Source organism: Melospiza melodia, unplaced genomic scaffold (genome assembly GCF_035770615.1).
Source record: "Melospiza melodia melodia isolate bMelMel2 unplaced genomic scaffold, bMelMel2.pri scaffold_61, whole genome shotgun sequence".
Classification (NCBI taxonomy): domain Eukaryota; kingdom Metazoa; phylum Chordata; class Aves; order Passeriformes; family Passerellidae; genus Melospiza; species Melospiza melodia.
The window spans coordinates 427,266-448,292 of record NW_026948800.1 but is presented as its reverse complement, the minus strand read 5'-3'; positions in this window follow the sequence as shown (position 1 = coordinate 448,292).

Genomic DNA, 21,027 nt, shown 5'->3' with positions numbered 1-21,027 from the left:
TTTTGAATGCAAACAGATGTTCCCAGTTTTATTAAGAAGGATTTGCTCAATGTTTCTACAAAACTTCTGTATTCCTCATGGAATGAAGGGACCATTTTGACCCTAAGAGGGTGACATGGAAGCAAGGAGTCAATTGTGACCCTGGGGTCCCATGGAACCAAGGGCCCATGGTGACACAGCAGAGCCATGTGGATCCAGTGGACCATTGTGACACTGTGGATCCAAGGAGACCATGGAGACACTCCCGGAACCTCATGGAACCAAGGAGTCCATGGTGTCCTAGTGGGGCTGCATGGAGTCAATGGTCCATGATGACACTGCCCATCCAAGGAAGCCATTGTGGCACTGCGGAAGCTCATGGAGAGAGGGAGGCCATTGTGACACTGAAGAACTTCATGGCACTAAATATCCATGGTGACACAGCAGGGCATCATGGGAACCAAGGAACCTCTGTTTGCAGTATGGACACTCATGGAACCAGCGGCTGTTGTGGCACTGCAGAACCAACAGAGCTGCTGGACCTTGTCCCCTGGCCCTGCACAGCTCCTTGGGAGGCATGGCAGGAGCAGCACCCTGGGAGCCTCAGGAATGCCCCTCTGGGATCCATGGCACACACTCCCAGGGGCTGGAATTCCAGTTCCCAGCCAGGAAAAGATGTTCCTGCCCTCAAAGGCAAAGCTCTTAAGAAGGAGCCAAAAGCCAAGTGCAGCAAGATCCTACAATGACATTTCACTGCCAGCCTTCATAACTTCACCCATGGTTGATGTAGCTCATGGATTGGGAAGTAAATCAGGGCAGGATCTTTGGTGGGAGCTGCCCTGGGTTAAGGGAGACACTGAGAGAGAAACAGAGCAGGCAAAGTGAGGCAGGAGAGAAAGGAGAACACCAACACAATCAGCTGAGAAGATGGCACTCTGAAATCAGAACTGGAACTGATGGAAAATGAATGGGACAGAAATCGATAGTTCTGAAAGTTTCATTTACTATCAAAATAGATCACACACACCCAGACCTACACAATCCCAATCCCACACCCTCAAAAATTTCGATCTCACTTCTCCCAGTCTCCTTCCAACACCATCTCACCCTGGAGATTGTGGAATCAACTAGATATGGCATGGGACTGAGTTTTTCTGAGGTGGGAACAATTTGACATGAATTGAGCCATTTTGGGGTAAAATCGAGGTGTTTTCAGTGGGATTGAATAATTTTGAGGTGACAGACCAATTTATCTTGAATTCTGGAGTGCAAGGATATGGAGAACACTTCCTGAAATCCCCCAAGAACACACAAATCTTCCAGAATATTCCTCAAACACCTGTTAAATAGTAGGATTTTAGATATCCTTGATCAATTACTTTCTTTTTTGTCATATTTCAGGTGTTTTTAAGTGATAAAGAAAAATCAGAAGAAAATTAGGGCCAAACCAAAAGGATAACCAGCCAGGTGTCCCCCCAACATGGATCACAGGAAATGTGGGTCACCAGGGCTCTGACCAATGTGGATCCTCCCATGGGGGATGAAGCTAGAGCGGTGCACAAAGCTCTTCTGCAGTTGGAGCACTTGCAGGACTTCCCTTACCGGTGTCTCCATTGGTGTCTGGTCAAGTCAGAGCTGCCAAAGAAACTCTTCCCACACTGGGGACACTCGTAGGGCCTCTCCCCAATGTGGATGTGCCGGTGGGTGACGGGGATGGAGTTGTGCTTGAAGCCCTTCCCACAGTCAGGGCAGCAGAAGGGCCTCTCCTCAGTGTGAATCCACTGGTGGCTGAGGAGATTGGAGCTGGTCTGAAACCTCTTCTGACACTTGGGACACTCATAGGGCCTCTCCCCAGTGTGGATTATTTGGTTGATGATGAGCTGGGACCTACGACTGAAGCTGTTCTCACATTCCCCATACTTGTAGGGCATTCCCTGGTGTGGATGCTGTTGCCTTCTGATGCAAGGCGAGGCGACCTGGTTCTGAGGAAACGGCATGGCGACCCAAACTCTCCAGGGTCACTCGGGCCAAGAACACACACAGACACCAGTATGGTGGATGGTTCAAGACCTTTATTGTCCCGCCTCGTCGGGTTTTATACTGGGAAAGTTTTTTCTCTACGTCAGGGGGTCTTACCTTACTGTAATTGGTTAGTAAGGAGTAGAAAGTTACTAATGTTAAGGGGGACAACATTCTTGGGTGATCCCTTATCACTAGGCGTTAGGGGGAGAGGAATCCTGCTGCTTTCCGTGACATCGCGAGATTTTCCGAGCGCCTGACCCTATCTACTACATCTCCCCCCTCCTTTTTCACAAATGAACGAAGTAGTCATATACATAGGCACTGAAATGAGGCATGGGGTTGTTCACAAAGAAAGGGGTTTGGTAAACCTGGGTAGAAAATCTTGTGACTGGCAGTGTTCCCTGGTCGAATTCACAGCCTATGAACAGGATGTTGGCCCGTTCTAGGCGGGTCTGAATGAATGAGACTAGCTTGTTCAGCAGGCATTGTCCGAAGGTGACAGCTAAAAGTAGCATTGCCAATGGACCTATTAGGGTAGAAATTAGGGTGGTTAGCCATGGTGATCGATTGACCCAGGACTCGAACCAACCCTGTTGGGCTTCCCTGTCTTTCTGTCTCTGAGCCAGTCTGTTCCAGAGTTCTGCCATGGAGTCTCTCACGACTCCCGTGTGGTCTGCATAGAAGCAGCACTCCTCCTTCAAGGTGGCCCACAGGCCCCCCTTGCTGCATGAACAGGAGGTCTAGTCCTCGCCTGTTCTGCAAGACCACTTCTGAGAGCGAGGAGACTGACTTCTCTAGAAAGGAGATGGATTTCTCGATCCTCTGCAGGTCCTTGTCAATTGTTGCCTGCAGCTGTGACAGTCCTTGGTGCTGGGTTGCCAAGGCTGAGACTCCTGTGGCCGTTCCGGCTGCTCCTAGGCCCAGCAGCATTGAGATAGTTATACCTGTTACTATTTCTATTTTGTGAAGCCGACTGGGTTCCTCGAAATGGCGATACATTTCTTCATCTGCATGGTACAGGACCATAGGAACAATCAGAACTTGGACACAAAAGTCGTTAGAGTCATCGAATTTGGCAAGGAACACACATGGACTCACTCCAGATCGCTGGCAAACCCACATCCCAGATGCAGATGGGACTACCCACTTATTGTTTTTCCCGTTGGGTTTGACAACTTCGGTGCAGAGGTTGCCTTTCCGCCTAGCTAGGGTTGCATTGCCAAAGCATCTGCCCTGGCCTGTCACTTGACTCAGGGTGATTCCTTTGCGAGGGGTGTCCCACCTACATTGGTTGGGTGCGTCTGCTGTGGAGTAACTGAAGGGAGTGTTTAGAGCGACTCCTTCGTAAAAGGGAGGTTCGACATCATAACAAAGCCAACAGGATTCAGTTAGGTTAGGGTTGGATTCGTTCAGGGATAGGAAGGTAGCTTCTAACATACGAAGGATTGGGTCTGAGTCCAATCCGGCTGAAGGGCCTATCTGAAAGGCTTCTGCATGGCCAATTGGAATATCAGCGACCCTTGTGGTCAAGGCTTTGGGGTGGGTCGCGTTTCTCCCTTTCGGCACACTTTTAATCACGTTGTTTGGACAATGAAAACCTTACAGAACATTAACCCTTCCTAGATGAGTGATAAGAGTGGAGGAGGACGAAGGAAATGAACGAGTGATGGAGGTCTGGACCAGAGAGAGAGAGTGAGAGATGTTGAAGGAATGGAGAAGATGGAGTGGCATTTTATGCTGGACTCTTTCGTGTAGCCATGGACAGAGCCATGTTTCCGTGTGATACAGAGACTGAGTCCAGGGGGAGAAATGTCCCAGTGCCAAAGAAGATTCAGTGTGGGTACCCCTCAGCCCCAGGGGGTATATAAAATATGGGGGGGACAGATGTCCCAAAGGTGGGAAGGTGAGATACTGTGCTTTTCTGGAACTGGACAAAGCATCCTTAAAAAGACAACCCTGGAAGCAGTCCTGATCCCTGTTCGGTGGTGAGAGCACCGGAACAAGGACGGAAAAGGCCACCACGACACATGGAAGGACTCCCTCTCCTCTTGAGGAGTTGAAAGTTTGAGCAATCTAAAGGGTGGTGTTGGACCCAGAACTGGTGATTTTGGAGGATGTATTGTATTGGGAATTTAGGGGGGAGGAGGGGGAGAGTGTTTTTTTGTGAGGTTTTCATTTTCCTCGTGTTTTCTTTTTTTTTTTTTTCTCTTCTTTTGTGTGTAGTTTAGTAATTGTTTGTGTGTAGCTTAGTTAATAAACTTTTCTTTATGTTTAAGTTTGGAGCCTGCTTTGCTTATTCCTGGTCACATCTCACAGCAGACACCGGGGAAAAGGTGTACTCATGGGGGCTCTGACTTTGCCAGGCCCAAACCATAACACAGGCCTCAAGAACATAACTCATGTATGGAGGCTGATGTGCCAGGGCTCACCTGTGAAGAGACTGAGGAGAGAACAGCAGTGTCTTGGAAGGGCTGGAAGGGTGGATTAGGAAAAGGTGGAGCTTTTTCTCCATAATGGGAAACAGCCAGATAGAGAAATTATACCACAAATGTAGAAGGGGAGACCAAGACTGGACATGAGGAGATGAGAATTTCCCTCCCAGGGCAGGGCTGTGGTGCAACACATCCCCCAGAAAGAGCCTGGGTCAGCCCCAGGCTTTGTGTGGGCAGGCAGGAGGCAGAACTGTCAGCAAAGGAAGGGCCCAGCCAGGTGGGGCAGCCGGGGGATGCCGACAGCCTGCAGGGACAGAGGCGCAGGGCAGGGACACCGTGGGACAGCCTGGGTGGCACAGGGCACAGGGATGGGCAGCAGCTGCAAGACAGCCCTGCCAGAGCCACCTTGGGCAGCACTTTGGCCGTGGCTGCTGGCCCTGGGCCTGAGGCAGGAGCAGGAGACAAGTGATCCTTGCAGGGCTGGGGCCTCATTGCCTTCTTGTCCCTGCTCAGCAGCCTGGCAGGGGCCGCCCCATGCTCCTGCCCTTGCCATTGCCCATCCCCACATGCCAGTGCCCATCCTGGGAAGAGCCCTGAGCAAGGAGGGAGGGACAGGATCTGCCTGGCCAGGGGCTGGGGCTCAGGCCTGGGCCCTTGGCATTCCTCAAACACATCCAGGTGTGATCAGCACCAGAGACACCTTTGCCTTGTTTGTCCCCAGCTGTCACCACTGCCAATGCCTCCAGTGTTCTGCTCTAAGTGGAACCTGGGGACACTTTCCCAGTCGTGTCTCTCCACAGAACCCATTAAAACTTTTTTTAAGTTCAGTGTTTCGATTTAACTTTGAGTTCTTGAGAAGTTTTTTGAACGTTCTCTCAGGGACTGAGCCTGATGTAAAAAAAACCCAAGCCCCAAGAGGCTCATTAAAGTCCTTGTGCTGTGTCTGTGCTGCTGAGCTTTAAAGGAACAGCTCTTCCCAGGACCAGCTCCTCTCCCAGCCTAGCAGGGCTGAGGGCTCTGCCTGCAGGCACTGAGGGGACAGGAGCCAGGCAGAGACAGGCTGAAAGCAATCGGATTGGGAAGACATTGAGCTGAGACTTCACTTGGGGAAAGATCTTCACAGCCCTGTGCATGGTGAGTGTGTGGGTGCAGGGCAATGTCCCCTGTGCTCCTGGAGGGATCTCCTGAAGCCAGCACACCCCACAGCCTGGGGGATGTGTCAGGAGGACTCTCCCAGTTTCTCTGCGGCACAGGAGGAGTAGAAGGAGGAGAAGGAGGATGTCCTGCAGAGCAGGGCTGCCCTGGGCACCGTCAGAGGGACAGGGCAGGATGGGTCCTGCTGCCAGGGACGGCTGCAGGGGGTGAAGCTGGGGCTGCAGCCAGGGCTGCTCAGAGCTCCAGCTCATGCCCTGCTCATTTCTGAGAGGACTTGTCATGAACTCATTCAGGGCAGGAGTTTCCTACTTGGGTCTCTGCTTTCCTGAATCTGTGCTTCCACTTTTCCCTGGCTAAGCTTGGGGGCAATGGAAACTCAGCTGTTCACAGGGCTGGGAGCAGGGGCTGGGACTCTTAAATCATCACCCTGAGGATTCCTTGGCACCTCAGCAAGTGCCTGCACCTGCCCAGCCCCCAGATCCATTCAGCGTCAGCTTTCCATGGTGCCCAGGCTGGGGGAGCTGTTTTTAATCCCTGCAGGGCCCAGCAGCTGCAGGGCAGGGCTGGCCCAGGGGCTGGGCTGGGCTCTGGAAGCTCTGGCAGGGAAGGAGCCCGGGGCCACAGGAGCAGCTGGGGCTGGGACAGCTCCAGTAGCAGAGCCGTGGGCAGGCAGGGAGGGAGGGAGGCTGTGCTGAGGGAAGCCCTGCTGCAGGGCAGATGTGGCACCTGCTGAGCCTGCCCTGCAGGGCACACACTGCCCTGAGCAGCACAGCTCTTGTGTCCCCTCGCAGCCAGCACAGCCCTCAGCCCGGGAGCTCGGGGCCCTCAGTCCCTCCTGGGCCAGCAGAGCAGCCCCAGAGATGAAGGGCATCTTTCTGGCCATGTGCCCATTCCTTGCTGACCAGGGCCTGAGGGCCACTGTCCTGCCCTGCTGCTGCCTGGCAGGGGCTGGGCAGGGCTGGCCAGGGAAAGGCTTTTCCTCAGGCCTGGCTCCCTCTCTCTCCTTGCCTTGATCAGGTGCTGCTGGCATTGCTGAGGGGCTCTCTGCAATGGCAGTTCCAGCTGCAGGGCCAGGCCCAGCCCTTGGGCTCCTCCTGTGCAGGCTGAGCACAGCAATGGGCAGGGAAAATGTATTGACTGTGTGCAGCAGTGAATAGAGGAAGGCATTGGCCCAGGCAGCTGCTGCCATGTGGGCACAAGCTCTGCTGCCCAGGAGAGTCCCGTAGTGCAGGGGTTTGCAGATGAACACATAGCGATCATAGCACATGATGGTCAGGAGGAAAAACTCTGCTGAAATGAAGAACAGAAAGAAAAACACCTGTGCAGCACATCCTGTGTAGGAGATGTTCCTGGTGTCCCAGAGGGAATTGTGCATGGCTTTGGGGACAGTGGTGCAGATGGAGCCCAGGTCAGCGAGGGCCAGGTTGAGCAGGAAGAAGAACATGGGCGTGTGCAGGTGGTGGCTGCAGGCTACGGCGCTGATGATGAGGCCGTTGCCCAGGAGGGCAGCCAGGGAGATGCCCAGCAAGAGGCAGAAGTGCAGGAGCTGCAGCTGCCGTGTGTCTGCCAATGCCAGCAGGAGGAAGTGCCTGATGGAGCTGCTGTTGGACATTTGCTGCCTCAGGACATTGAAACCTTTTCAAAAAGGAATTACAGTGAAAACTGGGGGGAGATTTCTCCAGAAGAGTCAAAGCCCTTTTTCATAGACCCTTTTTTGCCTCTAAACACCTCCCCCTTGTCTGTGTCTAGGAGACCTTCCTTCACCTTTGTTGCTGGAGCCCTGATTGCTGCTGGCCAATGTTGTGTGAGGAGCTGGACCTTGGTCTGCAGGACACGTGGGAGTCAGCCCTGATCCCAAGTCAGTGCAGGGGCACATTAAGGGCAGGGGCCAGTCCTGGTTTTGGGATTTGTATAAAGAATGTTGAGTCAAGGCAGAAGGAGCTGCCTGCATGAAGGGATGGGGATTGCAGGAGGCAGAACAAGAGATTCTGCTGCACTGCGGGAGAACAGAGAGTCCAGGGAGGCAGGAGGATTGTCTGAGGCTTAGTGCAGACTGAGGGGAGCTGCTCTGTCCCTCTCTCCTGTTCCAGCTGCCCTGCACTTGCACCATTTCAGCAGAGTTTTTCCTCCTGACCATCATGTGCTATGATCGCTATGTGTTCATCTGCAAACCCCTGCACTACGGGACTCTCCTGGGCAGCAGAGCTTGTGCCCACATGGCAGCAGCTGCCTGGGCCAATGCCTTCCTCTATTCACTGCTGCACACAGTCAATACATTTTCCCTGCCCATGTGCCATGGCAATACCCTGTGCCAGTTCTTCTGTGAAATGCCGCAGATCCTCAAGCTCTCCTGCTACAAATCCTATCTCAGGAAATTTGGGCTCATTGCAGTTAGTGTCTGTTTATGTTTTGGCTCTTTTGTGTTCATTGTTTTCTCCTATGTGCAGATCTTCAGGGCTGTGCTGAGGATCCCCTCTGAGCAGGGACGGCACAAAGCCTTTTCCACCTGCCTCCCTCACCTGGCGGTGGTCTCCCTGTTCCTCAGCACTGCAGCATTTGCCTACCTGAAGCCCCCCTCCATGTCCTCCCCATCCCTGGATCTGGCCCTGTCAGCTCTGTACTCAGTGGTGCCTCCAGTCCTGAACCCCCTCATCTACAGCCTGAGGAACCAGGAGCTCAAGGCTGCTGTGTGGAGACTGATCACTGGATGCTTTCAGGAACATTAAACTGCTGGCCAGTTCCTGCCAATCACTTCTACTAAAAGACATCTTTCATACTTCTTGTTGCTTTGGTTGTGGTTTGTTCTTTTTTTCCTTTGTATTAGTTTTTCATATTGTCCACAAAGGAATGTCATTGTTTTTGCCATTTCTCATTTTGTTTCTCTCTAACTTCCCTGTGGCCAGAGACTGTGTAAATGAGGGGCCACACTCTTTTGGCTTTAAAGGAACTAAAGGATCTCCCAGCAAAGTTTTTTTCCAGAGATGCCCTTGTGTTCCCTTCTCTGGAGCTGCAGCAGCAATGTCTGTGTGCAGAGCTGGGGGCAGATCAGTGTTGGCACAGCAGCTCTGCTCCTGCTGGCCGCACCATTCCTGATCCAGCCCAGGAGCCATTGGCCTTCTTGCCCACCTGGGCACTCTGCTGCCTCATGCCCAGCCTGCTGTCCATCACTCCCGGCAGGTCCCTTTCTGCCTGGCTGCTGTCCAGCTACTCTGTCCCCAGCCTGTATCACTGCAGGGTTTGTTGTGGCCCTGGTGCAGGACCCGGCACTTGGTCTTTTTAAACCTCACCTTGTTGGATTCACCCCCTAGATCCACCTGTCCAGGTCCCTGTGCAGAGCCCTCCTATGCTCCCAAAGAATCAACACTCACACCCAGCTTGGTGTCATCTGCAAAGATGTCCTTGGTTCCATTAAGCCTCTCATTGTCACAATGGCCTCCTTGGTACACCAGGCCCTGCACTGTCACACTGGTCTCCTGGGTTCCATAGGGCCTCAATATTTGACAATGGACTCCTTCGTTCCATGGGGCTTCACAGTGTCACAATGTTCTCGTTGGTGCTGCAGTTCCACAGTGGGCCCTTGGTTCCATGAGGCCCCAGAGTGTCACAATGCCCCTATGGTTACATGAGGTCCCACACTGTCACCAAGGTCTCTGTGGCTCCACAAGTCCCCTCAGTGTCACACTGGACTCTTTGTTTCCATGAGGCCACACAATGTCACAACGTTCTTCCAGATTCCTGGAGGCCCCATCATGTCACCGTGGCCCCTTGGTTACACAGCATCCTGCAGTGTCACAATGTCCCCTTCGTTGCATGAGGCCCCACAGTTTCACAATGTCCCCTTTGTTCCATGATGCCCCGCAGTGTCAGAATGGCCCCTTGATTCCACTGGGCCCTGGAGTCTCCCAATGGTATCCTTGGTTTTGCATTGCCAAAATGGTGAAACCCCTTGGTTAGACAAGGCCCTGCAATGTCATAATGGCCTCTGTGGTTCCACGAGGACCCAGAGTGTCACAGTGCACTCCCTGGTTCTATTTGGCTCAAGAGCACCACAATGGACCCCTGGTTCTATGGGGCTGCACGGTGTCACCATGATCCTCTCAGTTCCACGAATCCCTGCAGTGTCACAATGGCCCCAGAGTGCACAGAATGCCAAAATCAAATGGGCTGGAAAAGACCTTTGGGATCATCAAGTCCAACCATTGCCCTAATACTGCCTTGTCACCCAGACCATGGCACTAAGTGCCACTGGAGAGGGACAGTGACTCTGCCACCTCCCACCTGGCCAGCCCATTACAATGCCCACTCAGCCTTTCTGTGAAGAACTTCTTTCTATTGTCCAGCCTGAACCTCGCCTGGTAAAGCTTAAGGCTGTGTCTTCTTGTCCTCCCCTCCAGCAGATCCACACTCACACCCAGCTTGGTGCCATCTGCAGTTTGTGCACGGTTGACTTGATCCCCTGACCCAGATCATCAGTGAAGATATTAAACAGGACTGTGCCCAACACAGATCTCTGGGGGACACCACCACTGCCTGGACACCAGCTGTGTGCAGCACCATCCATACCACTCTCTGGGCCTAGCCTCCAGCCAGCTCTTAAATCTCCCAGCGAGGAGGGAACCTGCCCAAGCCGTGGGCTGCAGCTTTGCCAGGGAATGCTGTCACAGAGTGTCAAAGGCTTTGCTGAAATCCAGGCACACAACATCCACAGCCTTTCCTGCATCAAAAGGTGGGTCACCTGGTCATAAAAGGATACCAGGTTGGTCAGGCAGGAACTGCCACCCCTAAATCCACGCTGGCTGGCTCTGACCCCTTGGCCATCCTGTGGGGGCCCTGTGATGGCATTTAGGGTGATCTGTTCCATAACCTTGTGTGAAGGTCCGCCCGAAATAAACGGGTGATGAATTATTTTTGGGTGCAAAAATAACCAACACAAGGCACAGGGGTTTTGCAGTAACAAATCAACAAGGTGCAATTTATTGATTATAACCACAGCTAAATATGCATTTGGTTAAGGGATCCGGGGAAGAGAAGGGTAAGACAAGGAAAAAGGGAGGAAAGAAGGTCAGGGAATGGGGTATAGCTACCAAGACGTGATGTCTTCGGGGTCCCGCCGCCGAAACTCGCTGGTACACGTCTTGGGGAGATCTCAAAGGACAGTCGGGCCGAACCCCAATATATATACTGTTCTTGGTTGGGGGAAGGTAACTGAAATTAGGTTTCCATGGAGGGGAGAAGTCCATTGTTTTCATGGCCGAATGCTCACATGTCCCAGTCTCTGGAAGGAGGTTGCCATGGGGGTGCTATGGGGGTGCCATGGGGGTGTCAATAGGGTGCCAGAGGGGTTCTTGGTTCCTTGATGAGGGGATTCGCATCTCTGTTGGTCTGTCACGGTGGTTGGAGACAGGCAAGAGGGGTCTTCTCATGGAGCGGGGGGGAGCCACCCCAGAGCTCAGTCCAGCCAGGTCAGGAGTTTGGAAGAAAGTCCAGTTCAATTGTCCAGAAAAGGGCAGCATGCCCCCTTCGAGTACAGCATGGCGTGTTCTGCAAGCATCACTTGTGAACACACTAGATAAGCAGGAGACTTTCTTTCCCAACCGGCTCAGCACTTTTAACTCTACGGTAGTCTTTTCTCATGACAATTGTGAGGCAAAAAATGAAGGATTTTCGGATGGACTTCTACACGACCCCGTGACTCACGATTGTCTTGAGGAATCTTCATCAGCAGAGCTCTAGAGTGTCTTTGAGACTCGTTGCACGTTGGTAGCATAACCCCGGAAAAGTAGGGATGACAGGAGAGAGGGGATAAAAGGGGAAGAGAAGGAAAAGAAAAAGGGAAAAGGGGAACCAACAAACATAAACATAATTATTATTGATCATCATAACAACTTCACACGTGGTTATTTTTTATAACGATTTCAAGAAATTATGATTAATTTTAACAATTTCAAAAAATATTCATCACTGAAAGCAATATCATTTGTTTAACAATTTCAAAATGATTAAAACAAATCACAAATAATCAAAACAACAAACAAATCATAATATTATCGTCTTTTAAAATTATTTTCTAAAAATAAAGTAACTTTCTGCAAATCATACTTGATATTTACGAAGTTGTTCTAAAGCACATATGCTTGATTCATAACCGTTTCGTATCAAGTGTTTTGGGGACATCTATTGTATTGAGTACATCAGCTAAGCGGTGTGCATTGACTACAGCTGACAGTCTCTTAAGCTTTTTCATCATTCTCCAATTCAAAATGAATAGGGCTGCTGACAAGATAACGCCAAGCGTAACTAGGATCAAAAGAACAACAATTGGATGGCACACACTGTTCAGAACACCTGTGGCAGTAGGTGACCACCCAAAGAGAGTATCCCACCACCTATGCTCAGCATCTTGCTTTACCCTCTCCATAACCCGGTGTATTTGTCTCACGTTGTGATGAACAGTCACCAGGGTCTTCTGTCTGCTCTCCTTGATTTTCTCGAGGATGTCAATCAGGTCTTGATGGAGCAATAGTTGTCTCACGAGGGTGAGGTTCATTCTAATAGGAGTGGGCATCAGCTTCTGGATCAGCGTGTAGTTGGATTGCAGTAGGTGGTGAGAAGTAACTGGAGCTTCATAAGAGAAATCGCATCCTACTATCTTAGTAAAGTTACAAGCACAAAAATTTGAATGATTCTTTGTATCTACCACAACATCTTCTACAAAGACAGAATCACATGTGGTTCTAAAGCATGCACAGCCATTGCCTATGTATATAAGAGCTGTCTGGGTATCCTCATGTGGACGCATCTCGAAATGACAGATGTTCTGCTCTGTGTCCAAACAGATATCCTGAGCTACAATTGCATTGCTTTCACAGATAAACCCTTGCTGTTCTCGGACAATACAAGTTTCCAGGTTAACAGTTTGCCATTTGTCATCAACCTGACGGGCCCATCCCCTATGTTCAGTAGGATAGAGAACAGCTCCGTCATGGTTTAATCCTAATGCAATAACAGGGAAGACCAAATGTACAGAGGCATTGCGTATGGTTAGGACAAAAGCAGTGGCTGTGTTTGAAATGGGGTCATAGGTAAAGTTCACCAGGTTCCACCAGGATTGGAATTCTCTTTCAAATTCAGTGGCACTGTCCCAGATTATTTTCCGAATTTCTGTGGGGAAGGTGCCTTCCTCGCCCTCTCTTATAATTGCAGCAGAGACAGATTGCATCTACAATTGTGCCTGGATACAGCTGAGGGCTAAGGAAACATTGTTCTGTGTAGCACTAAGTGCATCAATTACCAATTTGTGATCATCCACATTCACTCTTTCCCAATTTGGTAATATGCTTGATAGCAGTCTCTGGTGTGTTCGCAAAAGCCAATAAGAATGACTGCAGTAGTTGCTGTAATTTGGTCAAATCTCTAATTGTGACAGCCAATTTATTCAAGTTCAATTAATTTACATGTTATGTATAATATCATCACCTGGTGTTACCATGAGGGGAAGGAAAAACATTATTTCTGTTGATCATCACTAGTGTTATCATGGTTTGTCAGGTCTTCATGTCCCTTGGAGTTCTTCTGAAAAAGTAAACACAACAGACTCTGCCACGAAGAGGCAGAAAAGGTTAGAACAATGGAATTGTCAGAGAGGTTTTGAACAGCAGTGGTACTTCCCCTACAGCAGCAGGGGGTCCACCAAAAACAGGTTGTCCAGGGTAATGCCCTGGGTTCTTGAAATCATCTGCTCCCTGTTCTGAAGGAATTGTGCTTGGAGCTGTCTGGCAAAAAGCAGTGATTTTGGAACACTCATTTACCCTCCATCTATAGTAAGAGGTGTGAGAAGTCCATTTAATCTTTTCACCTTCTGCCCTATCCTGCACACTTTTGACAGTAAAGTGAGAAACATTACCAGATTGAATTTCCTGTGGGTTTAGGAAAATCCCAAACCATCCCTGCATTGCTTTAACAGTATTATCTCCTGTACCTCTTTTAAAAGCATCAGCCTGGAGCAACCCAAATATAAACATAGCATAGGACTTGGTGTTAATACAGACAAGAAAGTAATTCTGTCCCTCACTTTGGAAAATACTCCAAACAGTTAACAGTTCCCCAACCTGGGCATTGTCCTGTTCCTCTCTGTTAGCAGAAGTGGGGGAGAGAGGAGGGGTTGCTTTAGTCACAGAGGCAGGTTTATTTTGGCTGCTACCCAAGCTCCCAGTTTCTTGGATTGCCCAGTTCTCCTTCACCTCCCTGGAAGCCAAGCCAACCACAAACACCCCTTCCCAGGTAGTGTACCTATTCTCAGCATCTTTGAAACCATAGGAATAAAACCCAACAGGCTTTGTCAGACCCTCGGGACCCTGCTGCCAAATGTTTACTGAAAGTTGTGAGGAGGCAAATCCCCACTCCACCTGAAAGGGGTCTGTAGGATAGATAGGGTCCAGTGCTTGGTGAGCTGTCACTTCAAGAATCAGCAATTGCAATGTTTCCTTCTGAGAAGAAGTCCAATCCCATTTTATTCTTTTTCTCAGCAAGTCATAAAGGGGAACAAAAGGGTCATTCTGGTTACTAAGAAGTTTATCTGGTCTTTCTATAGGAGACAGAGCTACTATGGTTTTCTGAAGGAGAATTGCTGTAGGTTTAAGTGTTCCCGGAAGCCTTTGAGTTAAAGAGGTCATAATTTCAGGCTTTACAGGTGATTGGATTGGAGATTCAAAACCAGGAATTAATTTCTTTTCATGAATCAATTGCAGGCAGCCGGATTTGTGAATGTTTTCCAGGAGTTGGTCAATAGTACCAACCAAATGGTCTCTCCTTTCCAAGGGGTTAAGCCCCTCAGCCCAATGAGCTGTGTGCTGATTTGGGGACCATGGGATGCGTCTGTCTGCTGTTGTTAGGAACACCCCATGTCTCCAGCACCCGCCGGCTTCTTGTTCTGACAAAACAATCTGTTCTCCCCCAGTGAGAGACACTTGACAAATGTGTTCTGTTTCAGATTTTTGGGGGAGAAGCCCGTACTGCTTTGCAAGTTTTGTTAATTCAGTAGCAGTGTACGGGATTTCTTTAGTGGTTTTGTGCGGGCTAAAATCTTCATTATTGATATAGTTGTATTCTGTTTTAATTAGAGGTTTTATGTTGTTACAGCAGTGTTTCCCGCAATTTTTCATCAGGGTTAATTCTGTTTGAGAACAATTTTGACTAGTGTGAGGAGTTTCTTTCTCCTCTGTTTCTTTTGAGGAATCAGAGTTCTGTGAATTTTTAACATGTTCCTCTCTCAGGGCAGTCCGTAACAAGTTATTTACATTTCTTTCTTCATCCAATTGTTTTTGCAAAACTTCAACTAGGTTTTGGAGGGAGTCTATGATAGCATTTTCCTCACTTTTTCCCTTAAAGCGAGTTTCTATGGCTGCTGTGAGACAGGCACCCAAGACTGAGCAGAGGATGGTTTTATTTTTGCCCAGTTTAAATTTTGTTTCATGTTGCAAAGAAGATATTCTATCAATAACATTTTCTAAGTTAAACCAATTGCAGCTTGCCCATTCTTCTCCCCCCGGAGGAGGTGTGGCATTGTATTTAGCAAGCAGAGCATAAAATTCAGCTTTACCTTTTGCACTGAAGTTTTTAGTCATTTTGTGAGGGGACCAAAGCTACACCAGGGAGTTAACTTAAGTTACACAAATCACACAGCCTTTCCACTGTCCCCTTGCTTCCCTGGGTAGTTGAAGAGACAGAATCAGTCTGGGAGGCCCTGTGAGGTTGCTTCAAATTTGTCTCTTCCTTCCCAGACAGTACAGATACGCACTCACATGAACACACACACACACAAATGTTTTCTTTGTGAGGGGACCAGAACCTAGAACAGGGAAAAAGCCACTCAGCCTTCGCTGGGCCGCCCCTCGCTCCCTGTGTAGGTGAAGGGACAATATCTGTCTAAAAGGCACTGCTTAATTACTTCAAGTCTGCCCCTTCCCTTTTAGACAGTCCAGGTACAAAAAATACAGCAGTAAAAAACAGTAACAGGTTCAAATTCACCTCAAAAACAACAGTAACAGGTTCAGATTCAATTCAAATACAACAACAACAACAGTATCAGTATCAGTATCAATATCAGTAACAGCATCAATATCAGGATCAGGAGAAGTATCAGTGTCAGTGTCCGTGCCGGTAAAATCAGTAACAGAAATGACAGTAACCATTTCCCCTGCTTTTGCACCGAAAAATCTTTTGTGTCAATTCCGGAGCCTGTGTGCTCAATCGAGCATGAGATTTGGCTTTGGCGTGTGTAGTTTGTGAGAGGTTACAAACTACACAAAACCTGCAAAATCTCACTGGCTGCTGGAATCCTTGTCCGTGACGCCAATTATGTGAAGGTCCGCCCGAAATAAACGGGTGACGAATGATTTTTGGGTGCAAAAATAACCAACAAGAGGCACAGGGGTTTTGCAGTAACAAATCAACAAGGTGCAATTTATTGATTATAACCACAGCTAAATATGCATTTGGTTAAGGGATCCGGGGAAGAGAAGGGTAAGACAAGGAAAAAAAAAGGGAGGAAAGAAGGTCAGGGAATGGGGTATAGCTACCAAGACGTGATGTCTTCGGGGTCCCGCCGCCGAAACTCGCTGGTACACGTCTTGGGGAGATCTCAAAGGACAGTCGGGCCGAACCCCAATATATATACTGTTCTTGGTTGGGGGAAGGTCTTTCCCAACCGGCTCAGCACTTTTAACTCTTCGGTAGTCTTTTCTCATGACAATTGTGAGGCAAAAAATGAAGGATTTTCGGATGGACTTCTACACCTGCCCTCAGGGAAATTTCTCACAGGTGCCTGGCACTGACTCTTTGTGTTTGTGTGCACACAGGAGTGCCTGTGCTGGGGAAATGTGGCAGAAATGCTGCTCCCTGAGGGGCTTGAGTGCCTTGGATAGCTGACTCAGTCAGGCCTGTAAGTGAGGTTAAGTCATGAAGTCTAAGCTAAGCTAAATGCTGCTAAGAGTTTTTCTTTTGCTAACTTTTTATGTTGAATATAAGTTAAGTTGAATATTGTTAAGTGTTATTCGTCTGTTAGATTGCTAAGTCATAGGTTGTAAGTAAGGTTAAATACTGTTAAGCTCTGTTCTTTTGCTAAATTGTGAAGTTGAAGGTATCACTTAAGGTTAAGTCCTGTTAAGTTCGAGCTCTGTTAATCTTTTGGGCCGTATTCCTTTCATCCTTGCCCTCACTGTGATTTTCTCACACACACACAGAGGAACAGTTCTCGGTTCATTTCTGGTTTGGTTGCCTGGATTTGGTTTTTTGTTGCTTTGTTTCCTTGGAGTGTCTGAAGTGTCCAGTCAGGAGCAGAGTGACTCTTGCCAAAGAACTTTGTGCTGCTGTCCCTTAATATTAAATCTGTTTTTTGCTGATCCCTTTCTGGGGCTTTTTTCAGCACTTTCAAGCCCTTGTTCATAACAGGGTGAAGGCTCTGGCCCTGGGGGACACAGGGATTCTGCCGGGGGGTCCCTGTCCCCCGGTACCACCCCCAGAGCGCCGGCCCCCCTTCCCCGTGTCAGGCTCTGGGGTCGATCTCGTGGAACATCCTCTGGGGGAGGCTGCAGGGCTGGAGGCGGGGGGACCCAGGGGGACAGGGGCCCCGCTGTGCACGAGCAGGGTTGGACTGCTGTGGGGGGAACTGTGAGGGGGGCTGGGGCAGAGTGACCTCCCCAGTGACCTCGCACAGCTCCTGTGATGTCGCACCTCCTCCTGTGATGTCACACAGCCCCTGTGATCTCACACAGCATCCTGTGATGTCACACAGCCCCCAGTGATCTCACACAGCTTTTTTGCAATGTCACATTGTGATGTCAGAGCCCACTCTAGGATGTCACAGAGCACCTTTGTGATGTCACAGAGCCAACTCTGAGATGTCAGCCTGGAATGTCAGGCAGTTGCACTGTGATGTCACAAAAGACTCTGTGATGTCAGAAAGCCACAATATGATGTCAGAATCTGTTCTCTGATGTCACCACCTGCTTATCATGTTACACAGCCACCCAGTGATGTCACAACCCAGTCTCTGATGTCACTGAGCCACCCTCTATGATGGCAGGATCTCCTCTATGGCCACACACCCTACTCTATGATGTCACAGAAGCTGTGTGATAGCACAACTCCCTCAGGGATGTCCCAAAACACTCTCTGTGATGTCATACTGTTATGAGTGGAAAAGGTGGCCATTTTTTTAAAAAGTTGCAGAGTTCACAGGTTGGGCCAGTTGCTGCCAGGGTAGAGTTGTAACTGTTTGTTGTTGTAATCACCTGTTGTTAATAGTTTTTCGTCAACTACCTGTTGTTGATGGTTGGGAATCCCCCTTTTTTCGAGCAGCACTCTGCTGTTTCCAGGAGGATGGCACCCGGAACAGTTCAGAGGATGGGACAACCAAGTTGGCATGCAAATGACATTGGGGTTGGCATGCAAATGAGGAAGCCCTTCACCAAACCTATCAAAAACTCCTAAAAACAATGAACCAACATGGAATTGAGGGATCAAAGTGATGTCTAGACGTGAAGAACAGAATCCAGTGCCTGCTAAGACTCTTTTTACCCCTCACCCTAACCTAAAAACATGTTGGCTGGAAAGAGGACCTCAAATGTCAGACCAAAATACTGGGAATCTCCTGGTGCTCTTGTGAGGACAGGAGCCACAGCTGTGCCCGCAGACCAGTGGACACAGCTGCACTTTTCCTCCTACTCTGTGCCACCCCCAAAATACGCATGAGACATGTCAGTCCTTCCCATGCGAGCTGATTTTTAATAAAGGCATTAAAAGGAGAAAGATCTCCTGCCCTATTTATTTCAGCTGGGCCCTTGTCTGGGATAGCTGTGCCTGAAGAGGACATCAGGACTGGGATGGCCGCCCACACTGGACCTCCAGGACAGCTGGCTATCAGGACCAGAGAAGATCGGCTTGGGACCAGTGATGCAGAGGAGCACTGGACTGGCGAGAAATATCTGGTGGTGGGAGTAGGGGGCAAGCGAGTGTGTGTGAGTGAGATTAGGACTGGCAGCTCGGACCCTCAGCCTGAGTGTGGACCCCTTAGTACTGCGGTTCCAAACCCCCATGAGGGGGCCAGCCAGGAAAGGGGGGAAGCGAGTAGAATCAGCGTGAGTGAGTCACGTCCTAAGGGGTAAAGAGGGCCCCCCGCCGGGCATGTGGAGGAAATAGTGTATGAGTGGCACGCACCCCAAAAGTCCTGACAGGGGGAAGTAATCACAAGTTGCGAGAAGGATTCAGGCAAGCCCACAAGTCCTGCAGGCAAATTAAGTCCTTACAAAGGAGATCAGGCATGAGTCTCGGCGGGGAAAGACAGGATCTCAAGTTTTTGAAGTCCTGACACATAAGTCCTAGCATTAGGGAAATTAGGCAAACTTGAAATTAGACATTTCTTTTCTTTTAAAGTCCTGAAGAAAGGGATCAGGCAAATCTGAAGTTCAGTGGAGGAAGCAGAGACTCCTCAAAAAAGATTTTTCTTGAGTCACCTTTTAGTGCATTCTTTTCGAGTAGAGGCACCTTTGTGATTTTTTTCTGTTGAGACCGAAAAAATGGGAGGATTTAATAGTAAGAAGAGAGGCAAAAGACTGAGGAATATACCCTCCTCCTAGTCCCTTAGGTCAACTGCTAGAGAGATGAGATTCTATCGAGGCCATGGAGGGATTAGATAAGGTTAAGATTATTCATTACTGGGTAGAAGTCTGGCCAGAGTTAGATGTGCAAGGAGGATGGCCGTGGTATAGGACAAAAGACAAGTGGATGTGTCAACAGCTGAGTCACTATCTGACAGCTCGAGGAGATACTGATCCTGAGCAATTATTGTATGTGGCTTGTTGGCTAAAGAGTGCTATTGGGGATGAAGGTGTGTGAATTTGTAAGGTGCAGAGGAAGAAAGAGGGGACTGAAAGAAGGGATGCCGGAGTTAGAGAGAGTAGTAAAAGGTGGGACCTCCTGGACTACTGGCCTCCTGATTCCCCTCCACCTTATCATCCTCTTCCTCAGGCACCTCAAATGGCAGATACGGCTTTTCCCCTGGCTGCCATCCCATTACCGCCTCCTCTAATTCCTTCTTCTACCTCTTTGGCTTCCTCTGTGGTAGACCCGGTATGTCCCCTGGTGGCCACTCCCTCACCACCCCCTTTGGTTCCTCCAGTGGCTTCTGCACCACCACGAGTACATACTCCACCTGTTTCACTCTCCACCCCTTCTTCAGCTCCACTTAACATGCACTCAAGCTCTTCTCCCCCTCCTACTGATGTCTCTTTACCTCCTCCTAATTGGGACACAAGTGTTCTCCCAGCTCCAAAACAAAGAGATGTGAGAAAACTCCTAGGCATGTTTGGATACTGCAAGTTATGGTTAGATCAATACACACAAAGTGTAAAATTTTTATACAATAAGTTGGTAGGTCCAGACCCCATAATTTGGAAAGCAGAAGACGATCAACAACTGGAGAGCTTAAAAGACAAGTCATCTTCTGCCCCGGTCCTAAGCTTACCAGACCTCAGGAAGTGCTTTGATCTGTTTGTAAGTGCTGAAGAGAGTATAGCCTATGGTGTACTAACTCAAGAGTGGGGAAGCTGCAGGAAACCTGTGGCTTACATCTCCAAGTTGTTGCATTCGGTGGCTAGAGGCTGGCCAGTTAGTAAACAAGCAGCAGCAGCAACCACAATCCTGATAGAGGAGACCCAAAAATTGACCTTATAAGGAAAAATTGAAGTACATACTCCTCACATCTTAAAACAGTGCTGAACCAGAGAGCTCAGCAGTGGCTAACCAATGCAAGAATATTAAAATATTAAATAATACTAATGTACACAGATGATTTAGAATTAATCACATCAAATGCCCTCAATCCAACACAATTCCTTATGGGAGAGCCTATAGAAAATTTAGAACATGATTGTCTTGAATTGATTAACCTTCAAACAAAAGTAAGAGAGGATTTAGAAGATCAGCCTCTAGCAACTGGAAGAATCTTGTTCATAGATGGCTCCTCAAGGGTAGTAGATGGACAAAGAGCTTCAGGTTATGCCATCATAGATGGAGAAATTTTACAAATTGATGAAAAAGGGAAACTACCCCAAAACTGGTCAGCCCAAAGTTGTGAAATATATGCCCTGAAAAGAGGATTAGACTTACTGGAGGGAGACCAGACAACCATTTATACAGATTCCCAGTAAGCATTTGGGTTAGTTCACACATTTGGGAAAATACGGGAGGAGCCTGGATATCTAAGCTCAAAAGGAAAAAGCTTAGCCCATGAGAACCTGGTCAAGTCCGTATTAGAATCATTACAGAAACCAACAGAAACAGCAGTGGTCCATATGAAAGAGCCCCAAAAATGAGACAATTTTGAAGTTAGAGGAAACCAAGTGGCTGATCAGATAGCAAAGGAAGAAGCTTTAGAACCAGG